The sequence below is a fragment of the Fulmarus glacialis genome, unplaced genomic scaffold (genome assembly GCF_000690835.1).
Source record: "Fulmarus glacialis isolate BGI_N327 unplaced genomic scaffold, ASM69083v1 scaffold22747, whole genome shotgun sequence".
NCBI lineage: Eukaryota > Metazoa > Chordata > Aves > Procellariiformes > Procellariidae > Fulmarus > Fulmarus glacialis.
The window spans coordinates 46187-60940 of NW_009223142.1; the positions used below are offsets into that span (position 1 = coordinate 46187).

Below are 14754 nucleotides of genomic sequence, written 5' to 3' on the forward strand. Positions count from 1 at the left end.
TTTGGGGCCAGGCATGCTTGGATCTGGGCATTACTGAAATGACTCCTGAAGTACAAGACTAAAACACTCAGACGAGAGCCTAAGGTGGCTCCCCAGGTTGCAGTACAACAGACTCAGCTGTCTGGGCTCAGCAGATCTGTGTCACTCCCCCCAGGACTCCTTTTAACTAACGTGAAGTGAGCAGAGGTGACGTGAGTGAGTAGAGCTCTGCTGCTGCCTAAGGTAGCGGATTGGCGAGCCGGGTCGGTGTTGTTATCGCAGGTGAGAATACCTAGGCCAGGGCTCTTTGGTCTTGTCCAGACATCATTTAATGGATTTTGAGGAATCCATGACAAAAGCAAAACAAATACACAAGTGTGGGTGATTGTAGTCCAGTATGTTGCCCAGAGCTATTTAAACAACACTAGCAGTATGCAAAAAAGAATTTTAAACAACTTGTGACCACAGACTCAATGGCCTTTCGGTCTGGAGGCACACACTGCCTCACACATGCTCTTTCTCAAGCTGCAGGACCTTACAGCCTCTTCACACCACTGACCGGGAAGGGCAGAGCGGTGGTAAAATCGAAGGGCAAACTTCAGACCGCTTGCCTATTCGGGTCCTGCAGGCAGCCAATTTATGGATTGGCTTAACTTTACCCAGAGTTGTGTCAAGTTTAAGGAGACTTCTTCAACCTCCACTTTCACAAATGGTTTTGCAGAACCTGTTCCTCCCTGGCTTCAGGCAGCTTCCACAATCCTGACCCTAAAAATAGCAGATCTTTGTCTGCAGAGATTCACACCTCTACCCTCTATGACAGAAAACAGCTGTCATGAGGTTCCTGTGGTTTATTTAAACGGACCTGGGCCTGTCAAGTCTTCAAGATGTACTATATACATATTGTCTTTATTCCCAGCTGTACGCAGATGCATTTATTCTCTTCTGATAGTGCGGTAGATTTGAAATATATTGATTTATAACTTTTAAAACAGTCAGTGCTGTCCAGGCGGTAGATATTCCTTAGAGCCTATATTGGTAGCTGTAGGTATGCTTTATATGACAGTAGGCTATACAGAGGTATACCGTTATGAATAGTAGTAGATTTTGGGTATACAGAGAAGTTTCACATTAAAAATCATATATTGCACCAAATATGGCTAGCATCCAAGAATGATAATGACAGAAATAACAGTTTGATTGGATGATCAGGATTTTGAGTCTGTGACAAGCAGAGCCAAATAGGCTGACACGTTTTACCAGTTGCTTATGAGGATATTGCAACCCTGACGTTGTTAAATTGTCTGTATTGCTGGCAATAACACACTAATATTACATTAATGCTTGAAAAGAACTTTGTAGGTGGAAATCTCACTGTAATTGGTAGGTAGCAGCATTCCTGGAGCTGAGAGTGCATGGTAGGAGATTGATCACCTATCGATTCTGACACAGAAAATAAATATGCACTGGTTAAGAAAAAATAAGGCACACTCATAAGGCACACTCATATTAATGTGAGTTCTGTTGCAAAAGCAGTCTGAGAAATTGGGTGAACACTAATACTCGCATTAGTCTGCTTGATAATCCATATCACTGTGGTAACCTTGCTACCAGAGCAAAGCTAGTTTAAAGCAACCTTGGGCGTGTAGTCCATCCGTGGATTACAAGATGACCATACTGTAGGTGAGAATCAGGCCATGAAGCAGAGGTGAAAGGGAATTGAGGCGGCAGGGGGAAAATAAGAATCTTTCATCCACCGCGAGGGCTGCAATTGAAAAAAGGCGAAATTACTCCCTTCCCTGTACATACATCTCCCCTCCCTCCAGCCCCCTCAGTCTGGAGGAAATTGCCTGTCTGCAGAGATTTAAGTGGCACAGGATGAAGAACAGCACGTGTTGCAAAATGGCTCCTCTGGTAAGAGCAAGAAGGCCTAAAACTCAAGGCTGCAGACAGCAGGCAGCTTGGCTAATGGAAAGAGAGGCAAGAAGGAAAGGATGTGTCTCCCAGGCAGGCTGTGTTCCTTATTTTCTGCAAGCTTCTGAAGTGCTACCAATGCCACTGTATTAAATACAATGATATATTAATTAAACTGATAGTATTTAGTGTATAAAGATTATTGCTTTAAAATCATTAATTACAACAGTATTAAGACTTCCAAAGAGGACACATGAAAAAAAAGAAAAAAAAAAAGTTTTAGGGTTTTCTCTTTGTTTTAATCATAAGATGTTTCAGGATTCTAATTCAAGAAATCTTGATCCAGGAATCTGATGGAAATCTGGGCTAAAATCCTGTCCTTGTGAATGCTGATGAAGACATTGCTATTGAGTGACGAGTCCACAGTAATACACTGCGGCTGTGAACTTAGATCCCGGTTACAGAAGTTCCCAAAATGCAATCTGTGAACCACTGATACTTCCCAGAGCTTCCGCTGACAGCTTATAGAGAGAGCTGGCTGGTCTCATAGTGTTGGCTCTTCTTTCTATTTTCCAGCTGCTAAAGTGCATTAACAGAAGCTAAAAATATAAAAAACACTTTCCTAAAATGTCCTTGATGTGTAAGTGACTATTGGAGCATGCAGTTGTGGTAGAGGAGGCAGTCTGCTGAAAAGGCAACTGAGACGGTGACGAATGTCTAAGTAGACAAGGGAATGTTGTCCACAGGATGAAGAAAAAGCTGAGAAGTCTTGCCCAAGAGAACGAAAATTCCCTCCTAATATATTCAGAGAAATTATTCCAGTGATGTTTCTTGATCCAAAACAGCCCAGCATGCTTAGAATTTAATATGTATATCTAGAATTTAATATAGTTCAAGATCTTGTTTAGCTTAAGAGGGAGAACATTTAGAAATTAGAACTTCCAAGCTTAACATTGCTTCTGCTGCAGGCACTTTTGGTTACATGTGGCATTTTCAGTAGCCTCTTAAAGGGTTAGTCGTGTAAGCCTCTCCTGGTCCACAATTGGTTTAGCTGGTTTAATACAGATTTTAAAAAAAGCATTGAACCACAGAATCTAGTCAGCCTTTCTGGAGGGTCGGAAGGCATACACCTCAAGACAGATACTGTAGGAGTAGTCAGTGAAGAGTAATTTAATTCCAATTTTGTTTCATCATTCTTTTTGGACACTTAAGTAAAATGATGCTAAAGGCATCTTCTGTTGCTGTTCTTTTTGCTCTCTGCTGAAAATAAATGTGGATAGACTAGAAGATTTCACTTAATGCTTGACCTTGAAATTAGTCTATGGTATCATCACCCTCTTCAATTCCTAGTTACTCTGGTCTCTCCTGGAACAAAATATGGTAAAAGCTAGAATATACTGGCAATACTTCAGATTTATGAAAACACTGAAAGGTGATGGTGCTTGTATAGCAGCTGAGAGAGCTTTATAATTTCCATTGAAATTCTGGCTTAATATCTTGGTGCGTTACTATTGTGAGTCCATTGAAGAGAGACAAAAAAACTAAACCATAGAAATCTCTCTTCAAATATTCACAGCTGTACAGAGTCAGCAAAATCTCATGCTTAAAATTCTTACAGAAGAAAGAACAAGAACCAGGAAGAGTTGCACACAAAAATTGGAAGATTTCATCCATATTCAAATCCCAAAGTAGTTGAGTTTCCTCTGGTTTCAGACTTTGTTGAGAGTTTTTTACTTATTGCTTCAAGAACAATAGCAGAAAAAGAGTCCAGTCCCTTTTCTCCGGGAAAACAGTGAAACAAAATTTCCCATTTTGCACTGAGCCAAGAAATACTGAAATACTGTGGAGCTAATTGCTAAGTTGAGAGCTAACAGCTGATTTTCAGCACAGTAGGTACAGAGTAAAATTCTGTATCATTAACTTGGTATGCCCTTGTTTGGTATTTCTATAAAAAGCCTGTTTTGATGCACTGGGAGACCCAGCATGCTTTCTCCAGGAAAGAGAGGAATGAAGACCATGACCATTTTAATTGAGTCATTCAATTAGTTACCTAATTTGTGTCAATCAAGCTCTATCACTTCCAGAATTACATAGCAGTACTTGAGCAGAACACAGTCTTCCCAGAAGTAAATGTAGAATAGCTGTTCAATGTCTAGAAGTTTCTTCTCTAAGCTCAAAAAACAAAAGGGCAGATCACTAAGTTTTGCTAATTGCTATGTTTGTATTCTAAATTACTCCAAAAACAATCAGAAAAACCCTTCTTCAATGTTGGCTTTACTGTTTTCAACAATAAAATGACTTACATCCAAAATGTGTCTTTTCCTCAGCCTCCACAACCCAAAATACAGAGGCAGTCATCATCTAATCAGATATAATTGCTCTTGTTTATAACAGCAACAGCATGAGCACCTCGTGGTGAGCCAAAGGGGTGAAAGAGAATGTTGTAACTGTGTTATTAATTATAACTGCTCAATAGCTTGGTCAATGCGTGTTGAAAAGATTTGGTAAATACGTATGGAGGAGTGGAGAGAGAAGCAAAGCAATGAAAGCCAGATGGCTGAAAATGGAGGAAATTCCAGGCAATTTCTACAGCTTTGTTCTTGCATATTTTCAAAACTGAACTTTTATTCCTGTACAACAAAGAACAGCTGAATGCTACAAAACCAGAAAAAACAGTGAAGAAAAAGCAGACAGTTCCAGGAATAGCACACGATTTCACCCCAACACTCTCCCTTTACTCCTTCAAGCCTCTGTTGTTAGCAAGGAAAGATAGGAAACCATCTGAATGGTGCTAATACCTGACTGAAGGGTCAAGATAGCCTGAGTTAGGCTGGGCTTAAGCTTATTGCACAGTATCTGCTTTTTTTCTTCTTTTTCTTCTTTTTTTCCCCTGCATCTTCTTGTTTTGTGTTTGTGCAATAAATTACACGTTATTATTTTAATATTTATTTGGTGAATGCAGTATTGTCCATCTGTTTTGCTCTATTTCATTACCCAGATGAAGTCAAACTATAAAAGAGAACAAAATCAACATGTTTTTCAATGCATTTGGAGACGTGAGGCATTAGGTTGCTGGTAGGTCAGACTTAGTTTAAGATGTGCTCCCATTGACAATCTGAAATGAATTCAATATGTGTGGAAGGGCCAGAGCTTTCTCTAATCCATTAAAGGTGACCTCTCTGTGTAGGAGGGTGTCAATGCATATGTGTTTTGCATCGCTCAGGAGAAATATTAGAGCATCTCTGTCTAGTTCATGAAAAAAGTTAAAAGATTTGCAAGTCATTATGTCTACAGATACTGCAGTATAGCCTTACTGGCAGGAGATACCAGTTCTTGTTCTGTTGCAGTCTTTTCTTAGAAGTGTAAGTTAGAATTAGCACTAATGAAGCAATGATGATGTTACTGTCTTTTTGTGCCACAGGAAGATTTTCAACCCCTCACAAACCCTTGGTATTTTTTTTAAAGTGGGGTATATTTAAGTCTATTTTGAACTGAGGTGCATTGAGAATGTCTTTGACAGCCTCTTAAGATGTAGCCCACAGAGCCTTCTGGGATCACAGGCCACATCTTGAACCATTGATGGAGTAGGTTGGAGAAACAGACATTAGAAGGAATATGCTGTCAGACAGGGTAGAGTCACCCTCATTCAAAGCCTTTAGGTCAAGAAACAGTTTAAAGAGGAGTCATGGGCTCAGTGAGAGAATCATAATCCCATCTTTTGTCTAGGTTTACTTTGCTAAAGACTGGACTGTACAAAGACGTCTAAACAGGCAGCCATCCCTAGGCAGCTGTTATGCTGTACCTACATTACCTGCATGCCTACCCTGCACTACTGTAATACCACCCTGGCGTTAATCTGTGACCTAAAAACATTTATCTTTCTCTCCCCTTTTTTATAATGAAATCTCCCCCTTTGTACCCTCCCCAGTTGTTAAGAGATTGTCCAAGATGTGTCTGATAGCCCACACTTCCCCTTTCTTGCTGGATGCGTTGCCTGTGGTGGAACAGTAACTGCATGCTCCTCGATATCTCTTACTCAACAGCAGTTACAGTGAAGTCACCAAGGTGACCCATAGGAAGTGGTTCTTTTCAGCCATGTGTGTCACATCTAAATGTGAAGCAAAGCAGCTTGCAAGTTGCCAGGTTCAGTGGAGCAGCTCTGGAGTCTCCGCCACAGTCTGCCTCCAGCTCTTCTAGTTTAAAATTTCAAACCTCTTCCCCAGCCATTTTGCTTTTTAAAATAATATAATGGTTCTTTCATTAGATAGGATTTCACTCATAGACATTTTCCTCCATTTCAGCTTATATTCCATTCAGACTACTATGTTCATAAAATATTAGAGCGCAATAGTAAATAATTTTTTTAACAACTTACACCATATTTCCTTCTTTCTTCAAAGAATGGTAGATCACACTTCTTATTCAGAATCCTACATACCTAGATAGATTATTTTCCTCTACGCAAATCTCCAGGTCACCAGTTTCACCAAGTGAGTACACTCTTGTGTTGAAACAATCTCACCATGCCCTACCACAGGTTTTTTATAGCTTGGTTTGTGATGAATATGAGCATAAAGTCATGGTAGGGACTTAGCCAGTCCCTCTGCAGAGGACAATTTCTCTTCCTTTTTTCCTGGCACTGTTAATTTCCTGCTTTTAGTCACCTTAATATAGTCCACTTCTCTCCACCCTTCTCTTCTCTAATTCCTGTGCTAACCAGAATTTAATATTAACTGCCACTTGATATTTTTCAATATTTTGAACAAATATGCTCTCACTTCAGCATTTCATACATTAACTTCTAATTCTTAGCTTTTTCTCTAAATTTATTCTCAATTTTCTTGAGTATTAATTTACTGCGTCAACAGCAGGATTTCACTCCCAAAAGAAAGCTTTCCCAACAGTGACGACAAAGAGCATGTCTTTGCTCTTGTGCCAAATATGAAGTTAAGTCAAATGTTTTGTAGTATAACGGCCATAACTTTTTCACTGCAGCATTAACCTGTGAAATAAGCTACAGGGTCTTATAAATGGTTGATTTTACTATGCCTCATCACTTCCTTCAAAAAGGTGTGAAATGAAGACTACCATTATATCTTCCACTCACAGTACCGCTGAAGCAACTCATTATATCAGTAGTCTGAGAAATACCCAATACTTTCAAACAAATAAACCTTTATGGATTAAAAGATAAGGTATGTAAAAAGAGAATAAAAATATGGCCCTAACCACTGAAAATGTACTGTACAGTTCTGTACCATAATTACACATCAGAAGGATTAACACATGAAATAAATGGAGGAGGCAACTTCATTTCCATTCAGTTTGGAGTGAATTAAGTACCTATAGAAGCAGCCAGATCTTAGCCATTTGCAGCCTTGGGAAAGACTTGAACCACTCACACAGAGGTGAACAGCAATGCATTTGATTACCACCCGACGGATCCACAGATTTGTATTGTTATGACTATATTGGATGGAGGTTTGTTTTTTGGTTTTTTTGAGGGTTTTTAAAAATTATAATAGTTACACTGTCGTGGTTCCTGACCTGAACAAAGGTGTTCAGATAAGTCCGTCGGACAACTTCATTCCCCTTCCTATAAGGAAGCAAACAGTACTGTCTAAAGTCATTATTTTCTCCAAGTTCTAAGAAGCCAGTTTCTCATTTGGGGAAAGTTAAGGGAGAAGTGTATTGAGTCACCATTCTGTAGCCTGTGGATTCTGCACACAAACCTATATTGATCTAACTATTTGGATGGAGATACGAAGTGTTTTAGCACAAGTTTGCCTCTATACATAGTAAGTTTTCTGACACTATCACTTTGAATATAATAACTTTTCCTTCCATGCATTTTTTGAGTCAGAATCAGACCTCGGTTGAGGCTTCCACGAATCTGAATACTTTGGTTGTTTTGGTTATTAATGAATGTAACACGAGTTTAAAGCCTCGTCACTCTGTGTGCAGAGCTCCTGCATGTTTGGATCTCTGCATGTCAATGTGAGGAAAAACATGTTTCATTGCAGAAGAGGAAATGAGTTACTAAATAGATTATCAGTCACAGTTTCAGGATCTCAAAGGGGAAAGTAAAAAGGAAATGTTGGATCTGGATGTGCCCTTGGAACAAAGTTCTTGCACTGCCTTACTAACTGTGTGTTGCAAGAAGGGCATTGAAGGGAACTCAAACATAAGCAGGCATTGGGAGTTTCCCAAGTTCAGTCACAGCACCATACAGATACATATACTTAAGTTCAACTGTTCTCCCCTCCCCCTACTAAAAAACTAGACAAAAACCTTGTATGCTTGATTTTGAGAGACAGGCTGTTTGTACCTTCTGCACTGGTGAAATAGTTCAGGAACAGTTCATCCTAATGAAAATATTATCCCTGTAATGCTGCCAGCCAGGTCAGCAAGAAGCTCATGTTATCTGCTGGTTTTGTGGCAGTACTGCTTGTAAAACTTGGACTTGCTAGAGAATCACTTAAACCCCCTCACTGTTATCTGAACACTGTTTCATTCATGAATCTGCTTTCTTTGTCCATTCAGTCCAGTGACATCTCCTTTACTTCTTTTCTGCCCTGATCATTTCAGCAAAGGCATGCTTAGATTTTAGGAGAGTCTTGTTAACTCTGTGGGACAAAATCACATATTCAGGAATACTGATTTTACAGGTTGTGAAGTCAGGCTTCTGGTATATTCTTTCCGTGATATCTACCTGCATTTTCAACTATCTCATTTTTAAAATGCTTCATTTTAGGTGGTATTTCAGATTACAAATAATCAGTTCATTGCACATCTTTCTGACCTGCTGAGCTTTTTCTTTCTTTGTCTTCTGGTGTCTGTAAGCTTGTTGATTTCTCCTTCAGGAACAGCTGTTTTTTAACATTTTCCATATGGCATGAAGTTAGGCCTAAGAAAAGGTGTTGGCTTATAAGACAGTCGAGCATGGAAAGCACCAGTGTAAAAAGAGTCAAGGATTCTTCAACATAAAGCAGTTCTGTCATGGGCAGCAGGGTGTTAAACTGTCCCTCTGCTTCTTTGCAGAAGAACCAAAGTCTTGGTTCATAGACCGATGTGCACAATTTATTTCATAAATTAGCGGTTCTTGTGTTTTTGCATTACTTTGATGTAGGGGTAGGGCAAGGGGTGTTATGCTGCTCCTTTGTGGTTCCCAGACTGTGTGTTCCTCCCTGCACTCTTCATTTAGTTTCAGCCATCTGCCATTACAAGTGCAATTCGTGCAATTTCTGTCCTATTCCTCAAACCTCCCTATATTACTTCTTAACTAGCTTTACACCTTTATACTAATTTAATCTGTTCCTCAACTGTTTCCTATCTTCATTTTTGAAAGGGGCTACCAAAGACCTATTTTCATTTTATCTTGCATAAAATATTGAACAACCTCCTTGTAAGAAGGTGCTGCTTTAAGCATGAGCCCAAATTTAAACTTGAGACAAAAACTGGTACTCTTTTTCTATCAAGCCTAATCTGATCTGTGTAGATATATCAAAGACAGCCATTGCTATTATATGTCTCAATGCCACAGTTATCATACAGAGTAAAACTCTGTTCTGAGGTACTTTCAGTAGCCAGTATGTCTGCTAATCTCTCAAACCAGTTCTCTGCCAAACTGGTTCACTTACCTGAAGTTGTCTTTTCATGTTCCTCTGTGGTTCACGCATTCTGTATCTGCCGTAGTCCCCTGAACGACCCACTAGACAACCTCCCACTGTTCAAATTGTTGGCAGAGAAACACAAACCCTCTTTTCTGGCCTGCTCTAATGGTTGATGTTCTCTGCCTTCAACTCAAGGGGCAGCAAGACTTTTTTTACAGTAAGGAACCTCACATATATTGCTTGAAGCACGTCAGAAGATTACTCCAGCAACCAAAACTGCCATTTGTAGAGCTGTTTGCATACTCCATTTACCCTCTGTTCTTCTCTGACTTTTGAGTTCCTCCTCAATTTTCCTCTATTGGGCTCTGTTACATAAATATTGGCTCCCCGCCACATTCAGGTATAATGAGCTGCAATGTTCATTGATACCGATACATCTACAGAGTGAATGCAGGCCCCTTCTGTCAGCTTCCAGAGCACTCTCATTGAGCCTTTGATCTGCTTACATGTGTTGGCTGCATAGGCATCTCTTTAATGGATTCCCTTCACTTATAAGGAAGATGCTTTTTGAAGAAAAGCATCTCACTCTCTCCCTTGTGTGTAACGATCCCCTGAAGCCTTCCCTGCCTGTTCAGCTCCCTTGTCACATTGGTGATATTAAACAAGATTTTGTCAGGCTGGCACTGAAAAACAACGAAGCATGAATTATTTTTCTGTTGCTGCTGCTGCTAATTTAAAAGGACTTTGCCTTTTCATTTTTATTTCTTAATCAAGTATTAACTTTTTCAAAGCTTAGTTAAATCTCAGTTTTCCTCTGAGGTGTGTGTATACTGTATGTATATTTCTAATGTTCTCTCTAACACAAACTGAACCATAACAGTAGGGAGATCACTTCCTAGAGACTCAGATCCATGTTTAAACACCTGGGTGGAGGTCTTAGCTCTCACACTTCATTTCAAAGGAACAGTCTGTGAGTGATTTACTGTAAGTGATTTAACAGCTGAATGAAAAATTAGTTGTAGTTAAGTTCTTACCTTTTATGCCCCTTTCTTTGAGACTAGTTTGATTATAAAGCCAGGAACTGACCTGGGACTCCTCATCTCAGTCCTGTAGCTTCACTGCAGGAAAGTATGCTACCAAAACAGGATTGACAGTAGCTCTCTCTGCTGTCCAAAGCTTCAGATCACATTTTGGATGGTATTTAAAACCTGACACTGAGGATATTGACCCAACCCAAATAAGACTGCTAAAGGAGCCCCAAGAAAGCCTTCCACACCTATGAAACAGGAAGATTTGCCACAAACACAGCTCCAGATGGATAACAGAAAAGGAAGGGAGGAGATGTATGAGCTCTGAGTAGACTTTTCAGTCTGCAGGGTCCAATGGAGGACACACAGGTTGACAGAGGACAAGAGGAAGCCAATATTCACATAGTATGTGATTTACTCAGTCTGTTGCATGTGCATATACACAGCCGCCACCCAGCCCTTGTGCACTGAGGAACGTCTCTATGCAGGCAGGTGTCAGATGTTAAGTAAGATGCTTCCAGGCAAACCTCTCTCCACACTGATGAATGTTTATTTTAGAAATAAGAAGAGTTCTTTTGTATCACTTTCATATGGTTTAACCACATAAAAATGACAATAATTTCTTTTTTTTAGAACTAGTTTGGGAGGTCTTTGTGTAGAAGGGTGTTTACTTTTCCTTTGCAGTGTTCAATTTTCTTGGCAGTGCTTGAAGGGATTCTGTCAGGATGAAATCATATATCTCTAGAAAGTATTCTTTACTTATAACACCTAACAGCTTAGAGTGTTTTGGTTTTTACCATATATACCGTGCATATAGGGACTGATCTGAAGCTGTTGGCTCCTTAGTGCTTTGGCTGAAGACTATACATTTTTCAAGTTCTACCTACATAATTTACTTTTTCTATGGGGGTGTGAGAGTGCTTTGTTCTGAAGGCTTGTGGTTCCACTGGGGCAACTACTCTAATTCTAGCAACTTCTCTTGCCGTGAGTAGCTGCTTACTAGCTGGTACCACTTTCTGGTCTGCCTAGCTAGCAGAATTATTATATGGGCTCCAGTTCTTGTAGCAATGAGAGGGACATTTCAAAACTGAGACAACAGTGCATTGTTGTCCCTGTTGTTATTCATAACATGCTAATGCCTAGAGGCTCCTGTCAAGCTGAGAGTCCCATTGTGCTAGGCAGTTGACAAAGACGGAGTAAGAGATCACGCCTGCTGTAGGACCACAAACTAAGCAGACAACATGGATGAAGCTCAAGAGAAAAAAAAGTATTGTTATAATTTCGTAAATGTGAAGTTGAGACACGTGTAGGAGAAGAGTATGATCCAGCCCAGCACTTGAGTGTTCCCATTGGACTCAAAGGGTATATTCACATATTCACAGGCTAGCCCACATTTCAGCAGTTCTGGTCTCAGTCACCTCTGGAGTTCGGTGAAGAGCCAGGAACAAGGTTGGGCTCACTTGATCCTTCAGTTCTTCACCTGAACTGCTTGGGCACAATATGACATTGATACTTTTTGTCCTGTCACAAGAAAGAAGGAAAGTTCATTTCTAATTAAAATTAAACGTATAGAACTATTTATAAGTTCATGCTCCTTTTATGCGTTAGAAGCTTTTTTTCTTTTCCTTTTAAACAACTTGAAGTTGATCACAAATGTCCAGGCTATATTCTAGTTGAATATATGGGCCCTCGCAAAACTTGAAACTCATTAAAGTAAAACATGATAAAGTTTAGTTTAGGGTTCACAGGCTAGATTTTTGTTAACTCTGTCAAGCTAATTTCCCTTAGTAGAAATAACATGGTTAAGCTGTTTTTTGAGATAATCTCTAATGTCTTTAGACTTATATTAATGATACCAAATAATTGTGCTGTGATTGAAATCAAGATTTTCAGATTATTGGGCCTTTTTTGGCAACTGGATCGTCACAGTTCTCTTTCTTTTATTCAATGGAGCTGCCAATATTCACATTTTAAAACATACTGACCATGATTAATTTTTGAAACTGCTTGCTTACCTGAAGTTAAGCACATGCATAAGCACTGCTTAGTCAAGTCTAATTTATTTAATAAGAATATTCTGGAAAATTACAGTTTCCTTTAGAAATTAGCATTTCAATTCGTAAAATTAATAGTATATTACAGATTATTAGTCTAATTCATAATATGAACTGACTGTTAGATTTCCTAACTGGTGTTTTTCTATTCATAAAATCTGTCCATTACTAATTCACTTTGTTAGTGAATTTTATAGTTCCTGGAAGTGCAAGAAATTAGTGCTCCAGTTGGTTGGGCTTTTCATGAATTTATGTCCAGTATTTAGACCACACCATTGTGTATAAGAAAATCTAAAGGAAAACCATTGCCTTGAGCAGTCAGATCAGGTTCACTACTTAGTTTGCTTATCTTCATGTGCATTGTATGTCTCCATATACTTCACCAACTCTAAAAAAGCTCCTAAGGCATCACAACAGTCTGCTAGAAGCAGGAGATCGTTCATTTGGAAAGTGAAAACTTTCCATGATGAGTTTTGTATTTTGAATTTGTGATGGTACTTGAAATAAGCTGTATTTTGGGACCACCCTCTGCCCCTATACATTTCCAGTGGAAACTTGTTTTCATTTATGTTCATTTGAAAAACGTGCATATATGTGTATTCTAATACATGTTTTACTAATAAACACACACCCATTTCAACACATCCAGCCCTATGAATTGCCTTTTTCCTGTTACATTCCTCTCTGTTAGCCATCTCTAAATGTCTCTGTGGTTTTGTAGTAACATAGTTTTCCTTCAATCAGTTCAAATATTCAATGTATCATATGTATGTCAACCTCTACAGCGGATGAAAACCTTTTGAATTCTGTTTTTTATGTAGTACAGTAGTTGAAATATTTTAGAAGTCTAGTTTGCGCTTAAATACATAACCACTACTTAGGTACTTAGGAGATGGAGACAAACAACTGATGAACTGATAGACCTAGAGTTAGGACAAGCCAGGGGTTTAGGGTACAGATGTGCCAAAGTCCTGCTGTAAAAAAGGCTAAAAAGACATTGTTTCTCTGTTGCTACACATTAGTATAGCTTTGGGCACTAGTGGAGGAGAAAGAAGGAGGGATAAAAAGAATGTTTTGGACCAAAACCATGTAATCTCTTCACCGGGTTCTGGGAAGCAATACAGGAAGTGCCAAACCGATGACTTTCAGATAGGCTATAAACTAGCAAGGATGCAGATTTTTCCTGAGGTCTGTACCTTAAAAACAACCATGATCAGCTCACAAAGATGCCAATTCCACTTGTTAAGGTTCCTTTAGCTTAATCCTGTAACTACTATATTCACCTTTTTAAGTAGAGGATTATTTCCTACTTGAATTTTAATTTTGGTATTTTCATATGCATGCAGGACATGATGGCATTATTCTTTTTTGTATGCCATACGCGTTGGAAGAGTGAGTTCAGTATGGACAAAACACCCAAAAGAAAAAAGAGACAGAGAAATGCACAAATAAGGACCATATGAAATAAGACAGGAATTATTTCAGTTAGCATCACATAACACTCTACAGTAAGGGTAAAAGTGTTTTACTATAGAAAAGCAGTATTTTTTAAAAAAGGATTATTATCTCCAACAGTACAAGTAGTTTTAAAACTAAATTGTAAATTTAGTAGGGTAATATTAATTCAAAGTGTTGCAAGCACCTTTAGCTGTTATAAAATAATTCTACAGCCCTGTGATTCTATTCTATAAAGTTATCACTGATCTTCTCAGTGTTTTTTAGGAACTTTGAAATTCTGCCAGTCATTTATATCATTTATGGTTTTGGTTACTTGCGCATCCCTACTCACTTTGCACATCTCTGCTCTACTCTACATTCTTTTTCTATGAAAGCCTGTAAAAGTCACTGGAGACCATGAAAGTACAAGGGTAAGAGAGATTTGACCTCATATTTCCTGAGGACCTCTAAGGAATCTCCTGTTTAAAGCAGCTGGAAAGAATTGTGAACAAACCGATGTTATGGGTAGGGCAACAGATGCAACCTACAACAGAAACTTCAAACACTTGAAAACCAAATCCTTTCTCTTTACTGAAACACAGCATTTCTTTCTGGAAGAAGAAACAGACACCGACTTCTGCAGAAGCCAAGATGTCCAAAGAGTTTACGTGGCCTGCTAGCCACTAGGATGTGAACTGCCAACAGAAACATTGTGCACTTATACCAATAACA

The 14754-nt window shown here is 39.0% G+C and overlaps 1 protein-coding gene across 1 annotated transcript in view; it reads left to right on the plus strand.

Moving 5' to 3' along the window:
• The window catches only part of ADAMTSL1 (ADAMTS-like 1), a gene marked incomplete at its 5' end in the record, with an annotated part of 86543 nt that overhangs the window by 39599 nt on the left and 32190 nt on the right, over positions 1 to 14754 (plus strand). The gene's annotated exons all lie outside the window — the stretch shown is intronic.